This window comes from Peromyscus leucopus, chromosome 4 (genome assembly GCF_004664715.2).
Source record: "Peromyscus leucopus breed LL Stock chromosome 4, UCI_PerLeu_2.1, whole genome shotgun sequence".
NCBI lineage: Eukaryota > Metazoa > Chordata > Mammalia > Rodentia > Cricetidae > Peromyscus > Peromyscus leucopus.
The window spans coordinates 59,831,793-59,847,903 of NC_051066.1; the positions used below are offsets into that span (position 1 = coordinate 59,831,793).

General features: G+C 38.7%; 1 pseudogene; it reads left to right on the plus strand.

Moving 5' to 3' along the window:
- Positions 1-4,747: 4,747 nt before the first annotated feature.
- The window catches only part of LOC114703593, a 55,997-nt pseudogene continuing 44,633 nt past the window's right edge, over positions 4,748-16,111 (plus strand).

A 16,111-nucleotide genomic window follows, 5' to 3' on the forward strand; every position in this document is an offset into this window, starting at 1 on the left:
GAAATTCTGAACAGGAAAGTCGACTGGACCTGTGTGTGTTTAGGATCCTACAAGTCTCTACTAAGATTGTCACACCAATCTCCATATTTACCACCTTGAGACTGCAGGGAACTGACCTGCAGATGAAACCTTCCATCCCAAAAGTTCCCAAGTCTCCTGTGCCACATGCCAACAGCCTCTGCTCCCATGGAGAGACTTGAATGGTTTTGAAGAGGTAGGTCTCCTCTTTCTTTTATTTTCACATCCCCTCAATCAATCCTGATCTAACATAGGCAGTATCACTATTGATAGCACAAAGGCGAGAATAAATATTGATGATAAACACATTCTGCCACATAAGCAGATCAAAATGTCTCATGCTATTGCTACCTCTTTATGGGAATAAAGACAGGCATTTTAATTATTTTATTTTGTTTTTGAATGTGTTTGGATGTTTTGCCTACCTGTATGTCTGTGCATCACATGCATGCCTGATGCTCACAGATCAGAAAAGGGAGTCAGATCCCCTGGAACTGGAGTTGCTGATGACTGTGAGCCACCATGTGCATGCTGGGAAAAGAACCTGAATCTTCTGGAAGAACAGCCAGTACTCTTAACTGCTGAGCCATCTCTCAGAAAGGAAGAATTTGAACTGAGTAGAAGCTCAGTGGTAGAGTGTTTGCCTAGCTTGCCCAAGGCCCCAGGCTTGATCCTTGGTGCTGTCAAATAAAAAAATAAAAATAAAAATAAAAAAAACAGTTCATAACTACAGAATCTGGAATACTCAGCCACTGCTCTGCTTACTGGTCACACATGGGCTAACATTACCATGGATTTTGTAGAACTTGCACAGCTGAATTTATTCATTATTTTATGGATTAGATAACATACTACAAAATTTAAATTTTGTTAAAGTTGTTGTCATTTTTAAAAAGGAATTTAATAAATAGGAGTTAAGCAAAACATGAAGTTTTGCTAACATTTGGCAAAATTGTAGTGTTATATGAATAATATGCCTTCCCAGTGAGAAACCACTCCTCAAACTTAGAAATCAATAAAGGAAAATCTCCTTAATAATAGTAGCACTTGTCCAGCTCTGGCTAATGCTCAAAGAAGAGCTGGCCACAAACAGAAGATTGTACTAATTTAGATACACCTTAGGCTTATGCATTCTGTATATACTGTCATCCTTAAATCTCTTTTAGGTCTCAGCCCCAGGTTACACTTAGAACAACTGAAACAGATATAGGAGGTTACAAGTCTGGGAACTTGAGCAGATGGAATATTTATACAGCAAAGATATTGCCAGAACTGTTAAGTACACCAGTCCTGTTCTTTTTTAATAACTGGCACCAGCTTCATCTTGACCTCCTACCAGAATTAAATTTTTTTCTGATGAGAGTACAGAGGACTTAATGGCAGATCAGGACTTATTGATAATTATGACCCTGTGCTGCCCCCTTAGAGACATGTTCTTTGATAAGGGAGTTGGCCTAATAGTCAGTTGTAGGTCAGGCTTATCTCCTTTTGTTGTGGGAATGGAGCCTAATTGGAGATCAATCTTTGCATACAAACATTAGCAAAAACATTCTCAGTCATAAACTTCCATTATAGTACAGAATTTTCATCCCTATAGTTTCTAACCAGTCTGGTTAGTGCACTGCTTGTCTTCCAGTAGCATTGGAAGCAGCACTCCTTTGCTAAATTCCACTTTGCATAACTTAATATTTCTGACATATGTGTATTAGTAAGTCCTTTATAGCCTTTATTTTTCTGCTTCATGTTGCTCCTACATCAGTATGATAAGAGAATCCATTGAGTTTTCTGAATCCCTCAAAGGAAGTAGAGTCAGAATTAGAAATTCAAGATTCAATGTGTAATAATGAAAAAACTTTTAAGCATTTTTGGAAAGAACTTAAAATTGGCATTCATATGTGCTAAACTCAGTCTTAGTCAATACCCTGGGGCTATTGAATTAAGAGAGGCAATAATTATCTAAGAATAGAGTTCTTTAATACTCTATTTTACTGCCACATATATTGTATGACAATTGTAATTCAAGCACATAAAGAGAAAGAAGTAGTACTTAAGAAATTGAAATGCCTATCCTAAATTTAACTTGGATGCATTGACAACCATCTAGGTTATAGGACATGGTTATAATGTCTTTCCTTGCGATCACACCCAGAATCATCTAAACCGAAAAATACACAGAGACTACATCAGCCTGAAATTTTCAAGTAGTAAATATAGAGTCATTGGCATGTGTTTAAAAAGACACAGCACCCTTGGTAAATGTAACAAAAATGTTATCCAAAGCCAAAGTTGTCACTTAGAAACTGATTAAATTATAATACATGTAATGATAAATATTGAAGGCTTGCCCCTCTAAAAGAAAACATTAAAAGATATAAACTCAAAGTAGGAGACACAGTACATCCAGAAATGTCTCATAATTCATATCATTTAATGTTCACTATACTGTGGATTTCTTGGTAACCTACATCCTTTAAATATGCACCTGTGGCATTCAACCAATGCTACTGCAATATACAACCTGAAAAATACATTCCACCTCTTCTTTACATCTAAGCCTGAACCAGCCTTAAGTGGCTTCTATATTATCCTATCATAGATAGAGTCTTCTATCCAAAACCCTGATGAGTGGAGCCATCATCCTTGAACAGTATTTAATTACCTGCCAGCCAGCAGAGATATCTAGGCAAATCAAACAGAACATGCTCATATTGTTCTTGCTAGGAAGGCTGTGTCTTGTAAACCTGTTTGTTCAGTCTTTCCTAAAAACTTTTGTCCGACCCTATACGGTCAGGTTGTTCTCTCCACAAGTCTGGAGAGATACAACAAATAAACCTCTAGATCTCAGCTTTCCAGTGTCAAGGCATGTATGTGGCATCTCCATAGTCACAGAATGGAAAGTCTCCCTTCAGCAAAAGAGTGAAGACATGATACTCAAGATGAACATTAAGATTCAGCAATTGATGATCTAGAGATACAGCTCAGTTGGCAGAGCACTTACTAGTACAAGGCTATATTCAGTCCTCAGTACTGGTTTTTTGTTTGTTTTTTTCAAGACAGGGTTTCTCTGTATAACCTGGAACTCTCTTTGTAGACAAGGTTGGTCTCAAACTCACAAAGATCCACCTGCTTCTGCCTCCCAAGTGCTGGGATTAAAGGTGTGCACCACCATCACCCAGGAGTCCCCAGTATTTTATAAACCAAGCATGAGTGTTGTGATATACACCTGTAATCAGCACTTGTAAGGAGAAAGAAAGACCATCAGAAGTTCAAGGTCATCCTCAGCTATATCAGGAATTAAAGCCATCTTAAGCTAAATGAGAGCCTGCCTCAACACTCTCCTTTCCAAGGACACAGAGCTCAAAATATATCATAACTCTGAGATTAAAAATTAGAGCTATTTGTAGTAATAAAAACCTCATGGAATTGGATTAAAAACAGACAGATGAGTCAATGGAATCTAATCAAAGACTCATATGTAAATCCACACACCTATGGACACCTGATTTTCAACAAAGAAACCAAAATTATACAATGGGAAAAAGGAAGGCATCTTCAGCAAATGGAGCAGGTCTAACTGGATATCAGCATGTACAAGAATGCAAATAGATCCATATCTATCACCCTGTACAAAACTCAAGTTCAAATGGATCAAAGACCTCAACATAAATCCACTTATACTGAACCTGAAAGAAGTGAACCTGTGGAATAATGCATTGGCACAGGAGACAACTTCTTGAATGGAACACCAATGGTGCAGATGCTAAAGTCAACAAATAACAAGAGAGACCTCATGAAACTGAAAAGCTTCTGTAAGGCAAAAGACACCATCAATAGGGCAAAACAGTAGCCTGCAGAATGGGAAAACATCTTTACCAACCCCACATCTGACAGAGGTCTGATCTCCAAAATATACAAAGAATTCAAGAAACTAGACATCAAAAAAAAAAAATCAAATTAAAAACAGGGTACAGATCTAAACAGAGAATTCTCAACAGGAGAATCCCAAATGGCAGAGAAACAAAGAAATATTCAATATCCTTAGCCATCAGGGAAATGAAAATCAAAACAACTCTGAGATACAACCTTACACCTGTCAGAATGGCTAAGATCAAAAACACAAATAACAGCTTATGCTGGAGATGATATGGTGCGAGGGGAACACTCCTCTATTACTGGTGGGATTGCAAATTTTTACAGCCACTTTGGAAATCAATAGGGTAGTTTCTCAGAAAACAAGGAATAGAACTACTTCAAGACCCAGCTATACCACTCTTAGGCATATACCCAAAGGATATTCAATCATACTACAAGGACTGGCTCAATTATGTTTATAGCAGCTTTATTCATAATAGCCAGAACCTGGAAATAACAAATAACATAGATGTCCCTCAACTGAAGAATGGATAAATAAAATGTGGTACATTTGCACAAGGGAGTATTTATTACTCAACTGTTTTTTAAAAATGACATCATGAAATTCAAAGGCAAATAGATGGAACTATAAAAAAAAAATCATCCTGAGTGAGCTAACCCAGACCCAGAAAGACAAACATGGTGTGTACTCACTTATAAGTGGATATTAGCTCTTAAGTAAAGTATAACCATGCTACAATCCACAGACCTAGAGAGGCTAGGTAACAAGGAGGGCTCAAGAGGGATGCATGAATCTCCCTGGGAAGGGAGACAGAAGAGATCTCATGAATAGACTAGGGATGGGTGGGAAGGGAACATGAGGGATCAGGTATAAATGAGGTAGGGAGAGAATACTGAAAGAGATGACCAGAAAAGTGGTCATTAGAGGTCAGGTAGAAACCTGGTGCAAGGGAAACTACCAGGAATGTACAAGGATGACCTCAGCTAAGACTCCTAGCAATAGCCTGAATTGGCTGTCTCCTGTGACCAGGAAAGACTATCAGTGGAGAAATTGGGACACCAACCCAGCCACACAGCCTTCAACAGTCCATCCTGCCTGTGTGACATGCTGGATGAGGGTGGTAAAGAGATTGTGGGAGTGGCCAATCAATAACTGGTCTGGCCTGAGACCCATGCTATGAGAGGGAGCCCACCCCGACACTGCGTGGAGGGCCAGACCCAGAGGCTGCATGGCTCAGAGATAGGAGAGAACCCAAAGATAAGATAGAACCTAGGATAGAGCCAAATACTACTAGAGAAAAAAATGCCAGTGTAATGATGCCTAACAATATTCTGCTATACTTCTAGATCGGTGACTACCCCAATAGTCATCTGAGAGACTTTATTCAGCAATTGAAGGAATCAATACAGAGATCCACAGTCAAACATTAGGCTGAGCTTGGGGAATCCTGGTGAAGAGAGAGAGGAAGGATTGTAGGAGGCAGATGGGTCAATGACATCACATGAAAACCCATAGAATCAACCTACCTGGGTTCATAGGAGTTCATAGAGACTAAACTGATAACCAGGGAGCTTACATGGGACTGACCTAGGCACTCTGCATGTATGTTACAATTGTGTAGCTTGGTCCTATTGTGGAACTCCTAAAAGAGGGAACAGGGCCTATTTCTGATGTTTTTGCTGGCTTTTGGGAACCTATTCCTCATACTGGGTCGCCTTGCCTAGACTTAATACAAGGAGAGGTGCTTAGTCTCACTGAAACTTGATGTGCCATGTTTTGTCGATATCCATGGGAGGCTGCCCTCTTCTGAATAGAAACAGAGGAAGAGTGGATGGTGTGGGCAGAGGGTGGGTGCAGGGTTGGGGAGGGGAGGACAGACTGAGGTGAGAGGAGAGAGGGGAAACTGCGGTCAGGATGTAAAATAAATAAATAAGTGTTTAAAAAATTAAAGCTATTATTATTAACAAAATGGTGAGAATCATTACTAATGCCGCTTTTTAAAAAAACACTTGTCGGGTGCTATGGAAACATAAGTGTTCCATACATATGTTTCATTCAATTCTTTAAATACCTGTATGAGATAAGTACTTTTTATAAGTTAAGAAATAGAGACTGAATTAGTACTCAAGTTCGACTCTGCAACCGGTTAGGTAATTAACTAATCATCAAATTTATGTATATATACTGATATCTTTACCGTAAGAGTCTAAGTCACATCACTCTAATAAACACATAGCAATCCCATCACGATACCACCTTCTCCCTCAGGGCAAAGATTATCAAATATCTATAATGTAATTAACTTTTAAAAACAAAAATGGCATTTCTTTTTTGCCATAATTTTTTTTTATTCTTTGTGAATTTCACATCATGCACCCCAATCCCACGAATTTTCCAGTCCTTCCATAGCCACCCCCCAGCCTTGTAACCTCCCTCCAAAAGAAAATAGGGCAGGGTGGTGGCACACTCCTTTAATCCCAGCACTCAGGAGGCAGAGACAGGCAGATCTCTGAGTTCGAGGCCAACCTGGTCTACAGAGCAAGTTCCAGGACAGGCACCAAAGCTACACAGACGAGAAACCCTGTCTCGAAAATAGAAAATGCATTTTTTTAAAGTCTCCCTGTGGAAGCTCTAGTGTTTCGTGTTGTGTCACACAGTATACCCTTTTTTCGAACCAGCTTTATTCGCAAACGTTCATTGTAATCAGTCATTGGTCTGGTTCGAGGCCTCTGGCTTCTGCTACACCATCGATACCGGGCCCTTACCAAGACTCCCCTTGGATATTCTGCTGTTACCGGATATCCTGCGGGAGTCACGGAGATCCTGTAGCTATGGTTCCACAGGATTGGCCCCTTCACATTCTCCAGCAGCTCATAGATGGCGTGGGCCAACTCAAGGCACTGGATCTGGGCCTGAGTAGTCGTTGTGTTAGTCAGTCCTCCAGCTCTCCCACGCCCACACCACAGGGGCCAGCTTTCCCCTCCCCAACCCCCTCCCCCACTCCACCCCGGCTAGGAAAGGGGCGAGTGCTGCATCCATGGAAGGGCTGGGCCATCTCACCCTTGGCACCACCACGTGGTGGCCGGAGAGCAGCTGGGCCAGCGCAGTACTCCGACATCAACATGGCCTCAGAGGGCAGCCCAGACCAAGAAGGTCCACAAGGTCTTTGTTGGTAACATGAGCCACAGACACGGACATTGACACAGACCCCAGACATGGCCCTCCGTGGCAGCACAGGTCCAGAAATCACAATAGCCTCAGGTGGCAGTGTCAGTGCAGGCTTCTCATATCAGGCTGTTCCTGTCCTCGTGTTTGCGGTTCCGCCTCTCTTCATAGTGCACAAACCACTCTACTTCTCTTTCTCTCCCATCTCTTCTCCACATACTTGTTTATCATAGTGGTACCCACCCAGGGAGATGGGCCTGGCCTCAGCGGCCTCTGCCTGCTTTCTGCCCCAGCCCATGCCTACGTAGCCAAAAATGGCATTTCTTTAATCCTGCTGTTGGACAAGTAATTTATCACCGTGTGACCTAGACATTAAAATACAAACTCATAATCACAAATGATTTTTAAATTTTATTTTAATATAATATATATCAATTGATTAATTATTATTGTTATAATGATAAACTATCATTGGTGAATTAGTTATTAAAATACTTTAATAAATAGCTTCTCTGATTTTGATGGAAACTGCATTTGACATTACCATGGCATTTTTGAAACAATGAACTTGAACTACTTGGAATACCAAAATCTTTAACAATGAAAATCATTGTTAAAAATAATTTCTATAGTTGGGCATGGTGGCACAGCACTCAGTAGACAGAGAAGGAGAACAGATCTCTGAGTTTAAGGCCAGCCTAGCCTACAAAGTGAGTTCCAGGACAGTCAGGACTACACACAGAAGAAACTTATCTCAAAAAAAAAAACAAATTAACAACAACAATAATAATAACTTCTTATAAATTTATTCAAATATTTACTAATATTGAGATAACATATGCCTTTTTCTTTTGTTGTTTTTATTTTTGTTTTTTTTTTATGACAGAATTTCTCTGTATAACAGTTCTGAATGTCCTGGAACTCACTCTAGACCTATCTGGTCTTGAACTCACAGAGATCCACTTGCCTCTGCCTCCTGAGTGCTAGGATGGACTTTTCTTTTTTAACACATCATCTATACATTAATTCCTGCCATCATTCTTTCTCAAGACTTCACAATAATCAGGGTAACACATTTCCCTCCTACACCATGTCATTTCTGAGTCATCGTAAACCCAAAGCCACAGTTTACAATTAAGCTAAAGTTTTCTTATATCAAAATGTTATTTGACTTGATTTGTTGCTGTAAAAATGTAATGTTTTTCTTAATAATTACTCTAAGAATTCAATCTAAATACAAGTACAGATAGTGTTGGATACTTTGGTACTAAGTCATCCCAGATTCAGAAGAGGCAGATTTTCTTTGGCATCATTCTAAAAGTCAAATGATTTTATACACCACTTGGTACAAGAAATTTGAGATACAAATAAAAGCTAGGCAGTAAAATGCATAGTGGAATGCATGGGTGTGATCCAGCTAATACAGAATCCAGACCTATCGAAAACTCTCATTATCATAAATGATTTAAAACTGATAAGAGATGCACAGTCACTGGGCAAAGGCCTCATAGTACTCATAGGTAACAAGGACTCTCTCCACTTTCAGTACATGCTAGTAGACCAAAGGATAAACTCATCACACACACACACACACACACACACACACACACACACACACACACAAAAAATTACTGAACTGAAAACAACAAATTCTATTTCAATTTAACAGACAAAAGGTATTCTAAAGCTGAGTTACCATGGATGAAAGTAATTTCCTGATCTGAACAAAGGAGTAAAAATAGCTTAGTAACCAACTCCAAAAATAACCTTCAGTAAGATGCAATTCTAATCTAAAGCAGTTCACTTACCAAGGCTGAGTTAGTCCATGAAGACTATTCTGGTGAGCATCCTGCTGATTCACATCTGCTTCTGGTCCCTCTCACCAAGTAACTGAGCAATGGATTGGCAGGTTATAAACTACCTTGTTCTACCCAGCTCTCTACTTGCCAAAACCTCACCTTAACATCAGGCATGATTAGCCCTAAAGTTCTGAAAGCTCGCCTCCTACTCACCACACCCACCCCCTGCTCCCGCCGCCTTTTTCTATCAGGTCAGAAGATCCTGCCATAGACAGCTATCCTATGCTGCAGAAATTACAAAAAACTATCAACAAGTTTTTTTTTCCTGAAGATATTTATGGACACTTTGTATATCATTCTATAGGAAACTGAGCTAAAAAAGAAGCCACACATAATAAAATGCAGAATAAGACAATCATCAATAATATTGGGCTGTTAAGTGATTCTACTTTCTCTTGGCTAAATGGGACAGTGAAGCCACTAAAAAGGATCTGATGAGCAAACATGAGGAATTTATCATCTAAGCTGAGTTTTTCTTTTTCTTTTTTTAGTAATACTCATATTGAGACACAGCACAGGCTAGGATTAAAGCTAATAAACTGAAGTTCATAGTGTTTATCGCTTTGTGTCAGATTTTCAAGCTCAGAGAAAATGGATCCCCAAATCTCTAACCGTAAGACAAAAATTCAGGAAGACAAATTTAAAACAGGTTAAAGGGTATGGTGAATATTCTTTTTCAGTTTTGAGATTATAATGTAAGTACAACATTGCCCCTTCCCTTTGCTCCCTCTCCTCTGATGAACCTTTTCTCACTCTTTAAATTCATGGCCTTTTTATCACTAATTGTTACTGCATGTATATATGTGTATACATATATATTCCTAAGTCAGACTGTTCAGTCCATATAATGTTACTTGTGTGTATGTTTTCAGGGATGACCATTTGGTATTGGATAGAAGTTGGTATGCTCCTTCCTGGAGAACACTGTTCCTCCCAGTCTCAGTATCCCTTAGTTGCCTGAGGTTCTTGATGTAGGACTGAGGCTCACGGGCATTTCCCTATCATCTTCTGATATGAGGTGTGTGTGTGTGTGTGTGTGTGTGTGTGTGTGTGTGTGTGTGTGTGCCTGTCTGTATGTATTTGCTCTTCTCAGGAACTGCTGACAGAGTATAAATTTAAAGTTTCATTACACTGTTATGTCCTGTGAACATAAAAACAATCATGTGATTAAGGGAAATAATCAACTGTGAGAACAGATTCAATCTCTACACTGCACAGCCCAAACCACCTGAATGTGAAGGAGAAAACCATCAACAGAATCAAGTGAGAATTCCAGAAAACACAGAATGCTTGGCCATATGTTTGAATGACCGAGGCTTGAATGATGATTAGGCTATGCAGATGTTTGTGTTGATGGCATGCTAAAACCCTGTTATGCCAGCACATCATATGGTTTTGTTCTTCGTAAAATTATTTTTTTTATTTTTTGAGATCATAATATAATAACACCTTTTCCTCCCTCCAAACTTTCCCACATGCTCCTCCTTGCTTCTCTTTTTCAAAGTCATGGTCTCTCTTTTCATTTATTATTATTACCTATATATGTGTGTATGTATATTGCTAAATACATAAATATGACCCACTCAGTCTGGATAATGTTACATGCATGTGTGTTTTCAGGGCTGACCATTGGATAGTGATGACCAGTTGGTGTGCTCTTCCTCGGGAAGACGACTCCTCCCCCTCTGCATTCCTTAGCTACCTGTAGTTCTTTGTGCAGGGTTGAAACTTCTTAGGCTTTGCCTCATCCACTTAGATTGTCTACTGCTGCTACCACTAATTGCCATTTCTGGTGACATTGAGTTTCTGTTTCTCTGGATTACTGAAGGGTACCACCTTTAGGTGCCAAAGCTCCTTATGTTTAACAGTCAGCATTAGGTCCCGAGGAAAGCAAACGCTTCCAGAGCTGACCACAGAAACTACCTTGATGTGAAATAGGGTTCCTCCTTGAACACTGATAAAAATGCTGAGATTCAGATTTGTCTCACTCTAAAGTAAAGTATACTTGAAACCACCCATGCTTGCTATCATATTTAAATTGAAACAGATTATCCAAATTTCTCCCAAAAAAATCTTTTTTATAACCTTTTTCCTACCTGTCTGGCAGCTTCTGGATCCAAGTACTGGAAAAAAAAAAAGAACCATTTTGTCATAGTTTGTTTTTGAGATCTAGATTTGAGTTCTAAATCCATAATATTATCACACTTTGAAAATGTTTTGTGGTGTTAGTCTCTCACACTTTTAAAGCATCCCAACATGTATCAGGGCAACCACACAATTTAATTATTTAGAATGTACAGGTGAATTGTGGCAAATACTGAGTTGTCAGTTATAAAAATTAGTCCCACCATATATATTTTTAATTATGCAACTGTGAAATAATAACAGAACTGATTTGTATGACAAAAAGTAAGATTAGATCTTAAATTTTATTAGCTTTCCATTTCTTATATTTATTCTGCTTACATATAAAAACTTCTCTTTCATTCCAAGAACAATATTCTTACAGAGCTACAGTGTTTTTGTAGGAGCTGGAAGATGACTGGATGGACAGGAGAATTTGCACTCTGAGCATGAGGAGCTGCTTTTGAATGCCCAGCACCTCAATGAAAAGCCAGGCATGGCTTTCCAGCTTTGGAACCCAGATGGAGGTGGATGCCAGGGCCTCATCGAGCTGGCACTCTAGCTCAAACATTAAGGTTCCAGCTCCGTGAAAGGTTCGCTCATTTTTAAAGTGAATAAGGTAGTGAAAAAGAGAGGAAGGCCTCTCTCTCTCTCTCTCTCTCTCTCTCTCTCTCTCTCTCTCTCTCTCTCTCTCTCTCTCTCACACACACACACACACACACACACACACACACACACACACACACACATCAAATTAATGGACTCTTATCTTCAGGAATAATCCATAAATGTATTCCTATTTCTATTCATCTCTCCCTTCATTCCAAAAGACACTATTCAAACTGCATTCTTGATACAGTGGAATATGCACTAGCATTATCAATTTCTAAACTATGATAATGCACATAAGATTCATTCCAGAGCAACTTTTCTATCAATCTTGATCTCAGAAATATCAGAGCCATGCGCTTTTGGACACACATAATTAAATTACTAACTTAATTTAATTGATAGGAAATACACATTATTCTCCTATGGGAGAATGAAATTAAAAGGGAATTGGTTTTCTCCAGTAATATCAAATTGGAATAAATATGAAATTCATCAAGCAAAAGCTCTTAATCGTAAATATTCTTCATAGTCTAAGAAATCCATTAAGGGAAGCTGGCTTGTGTTTGGGTCTACCACAGCTACCTGCCAGGACTCTTCCATTAACAAGATTTAGCTATCACTGTTCTCTCTGCTCCACTCTTCTTAACCATTTTCCTCTCTCTAGAAGGCACATGTGTACTATTTTTCCCCTGTTCAAAACACAACAAACTTTCACAGCCCAGCCAAAGCCCACATAACACATGAGCTGTACCTCAGGTTATTTATTCTAAGCTTTCTTCTCCCAGAATGAATATAGATTTGATTGTATCATTATATAGCTTTATCTGCTTTTCTTTGGTTCATTAGTTATATTCTCATAGATCCAAGGAGAAATGGATCATAGGATATGGCTTGCATCCCCAACTAGACCAAAATCTCTCTAGGGAGCTAGACTTCATTTTAGCCAAGATTACTCATTGTAAGAGCAGAAGAAGAAAAAAGCACAATTATATACTCTATAAACATTTAAGGAAAAACTAAAACTCAACACATTAGACCATGATTTTTCTGGTTCTACATCCCCCTTTAAGTTATTTTAACCTCATAGTAAGGTGACCAGTAAATACTTATTCATTGATATATTTATTCAAATGTATTAGTTCACCAACATATAAATTTTATAAGAACTAAGATATCCTGATTGGGTATTTCCCTGGCATACACACTAAAAAAAAACTGTGATATTAACAAAACACTGGCCTAACTATATCTAGTGGTCCTGTCATCTGGAAATCTCTATTTTATTTGCCAGAACAAAATCTTCTGTGTCCTTTTGACCTTGAGTAAATAAATAATTCATCGCCTCTAATCTCTAGAAATCTCAAAAGATTCTGAAGTTGTGTTGGAATCAATAACCCATAAAAAATGGCATAGATATTTACCTTAGCATGTTTCTCATCTCTTCCACACTGAAAAATCCTGTCTAGAAACGTATGTGAGAGTTCATTGTTTTGAAGTCTGCTTTAAACTGTTACGACATCTACTGTTGTGTTAGGTCCCAAGTTAGACACTGCATTCACACACAGGGCAATAAAGTTTGTAATTTTCCATGGCCAAATACCCACCATAATCCCAGCCTGTCAAACGGACTCTATCAGTCACAAAACTAGAACAGAAAATGAGACAAATCCTTTTCTGTCTCAAAACCAAGATCATTTTAAGGGAAATAAGCCAGACTCAAACAGGCATTGCATGTTTCCCTCATATGTGGATTTTTTTAGAAAGGCATGAAAATCAAAGGAGAACTTGTAGGGAATAAAGAAAGCAGCAGTGAAAGTGAGGCAAGTGTGGGTCATGGGGGGTGGGGCTGATAACCAAAGTGCATTACGTACATGTAGAAAAATCCATAGTGAAACCATCACGTGAAATACACCACTTTTGTACAATTAATATACGTTAACATGCATACGTAGTTTTTAAAAGTAGGATCACAATTTGAAGGCATTTAGAATCTGGTGACCCCTTAACTACTAATTGTCATCCTTTCTCAACTAAAAGGAACTATATGGATGCTCACTACTGTCTGTTAACTCCAGTTCCAGAGAATCTGATGCCATCATCTGGCCTCCTCAGGCACAAGGATCCATGTGGAGCACAAATATTCATGCAGTCAAACATCCATATGCATAAAAAACAAACTGTTTTTATTTGAGGGGAGCTGGTTTTCAAGACAGGGTTTCTCTGTGTAATAGCCTCAAACTCACAGAGATCCGTCTGCCTCTGCCTCCCAAGTGCTGGGATTAAAGGCATAAGCCACCACCACCTGGCTATTTAAAAAAAAATTTAAAGCAGATCTGTAATACCTGACTTAATAAATACCAAACTGGCCTCTCTTTAGCATAGTAACTCACCAACCTTGTGTTCCAATATTTGCACATGAAAATAGGAATAATAATAAAAGCCATTTCACGGATTTGCTAGAAGGGAATAATCCATGTTAAAAAAAATAAAAACTCTAAAAGAGACTTGGCACATAGTAAACTTGAGCTAAATAAAAATTGCCTATATAATTCTGTTTTTATTTTCAACAAGAACTAGTGATTGATTCACTGAGTCAGAAAAAGGAATGCATTTTTTTTAAGTTAGGATTATCTGTAAGACATGCTAGACCAATACAAGTTGCTCTTTTTCAACATATAGATACATTTACTAAAGTAGACTTCAATGTAGGGCTATATGAGCAGGAAGCCAAAAATAGAAAAATTTTATATTAAAAATAAGTTACCCAGTTGAAAATATTTCTGATCTTGCCTTTGATAACCAGCCTGTCAAACCAGCCAGTGACCTGAGTCAAGTCCAGCTGTTCAAACCACAAGTACCTCCTATTCCACTTTCTCTGTCGCCTGGGATCTAAATCTGTATCTACTTCCTGCCCTCAGTGTTTGTTCCTCAAATAAACATGCCAAGAAAAATTCTTCAGCCATAAACAAGTTTTGATACTGATCTTGGTTGCTTGCCTGCACATAGACAGACAGACAGACAGACAGACACACACACACACACACACACACACACACACACAGAGAGAGAGAGAGGCTTTGCAAGACTGAAACAAACTTCAATGACAACATCTCTCAGAACACAAACAGCAGCATCTTCACAATCAAATGAGATATATATACTATTTGTGACATTCATTCATCTTAAATTAAAATGTGTATGTTGGCAGCCTATTCCCTATGTTTTAAATGAGCTGTTACTTAAATCATAGGCATTGGCAAAACAGTCTGGGTTTTCTTAATTGATAGCTAGTAAAGTTACATATGATAGACATACTCTTTTATAGAAGCAAAACAGATACATTGTGTGATTATTAGTTTCCGATTGAAGCCATACATAATTACTAATCTTAGCGGAATTTTTCTACTAATGTGGGATTTTTTTATTTTTTGAACAAAAACTGTGGGTGTGTGACTGGCATGTCCGTCACATGAATGTAGTAATTTCTCAGAGCCTGTCAACTTGGAGACAAGGCCTCACCCCTGTGTTTTCTTTCACTAAACTCCAGAGGAAATTTAGCAAGATTAGGAGAGACACAAAGGAGCACTAAGGAGTTACTGGCCACCTGTCTTGGTACATTCTGTACACGACAGTGCCATCTTCTGGTGGCATGGAATATTGAACTTTGGCCCTGACACTCCAAACGGCTCTTCCTGTTTACCCAGAGATGCTCCAAGAAATAGTCCTGAATTCATGATATATCATATTTGAATATAGGATATGAGGGTCCCTCATTGAAAACCTTTTAGTATGAAACACAATAGAAAAGTAGACTTTTCAAAACAGAAAAAGTTAGCTGACTTTAAACTTGACCCCCCTCAGCAAGTCTGTTTTTAACTACCTGCCATGAATACCACTTTCTAAAAAGTTTAGTGACTATGGAAGATCATAATAAAATAGAAATCCAACAGGAAGACACTTTGGGGTTATGTCAAATAGGAGGTGAGAGAGACCTGTAGAGTCTGAGTGAGGGAAGGGCCTAACAACAGCCCCCTCTAACTTTCTGTATTGGGTCCATCTCTCCCATGTAGGTTGCCATAGCACCCTGAGGATGCCCTATAGGTTAATCCTAGATACTAAGTTCATGTTTCACCTCTGCATCCTTCTCCTATACCTGAAGGCAATCCTTAGGAGCACAAGGCAGGGAGTGAGTGCTTCTAGTGGTTGGAACCTCAGAGAAGGAGAATTTCAATCTTTTCTAAGAAGACTGAGCTAGGCATTTCAGCAGCTAAATATAAAATGTTTGTGCATGGGGTCACATCAGTGATTCCAAGATACATTGCTTATATTTCTTTCACTAGAAAAGATAATATATTTCACATACACTCATTATCAGTTAACTTTAATCAATACCAAAATTCTAATCAAAGCTGACTCATAGATCATTTCATATCAGCAATAGCTTGTAGCAATAGGGGAG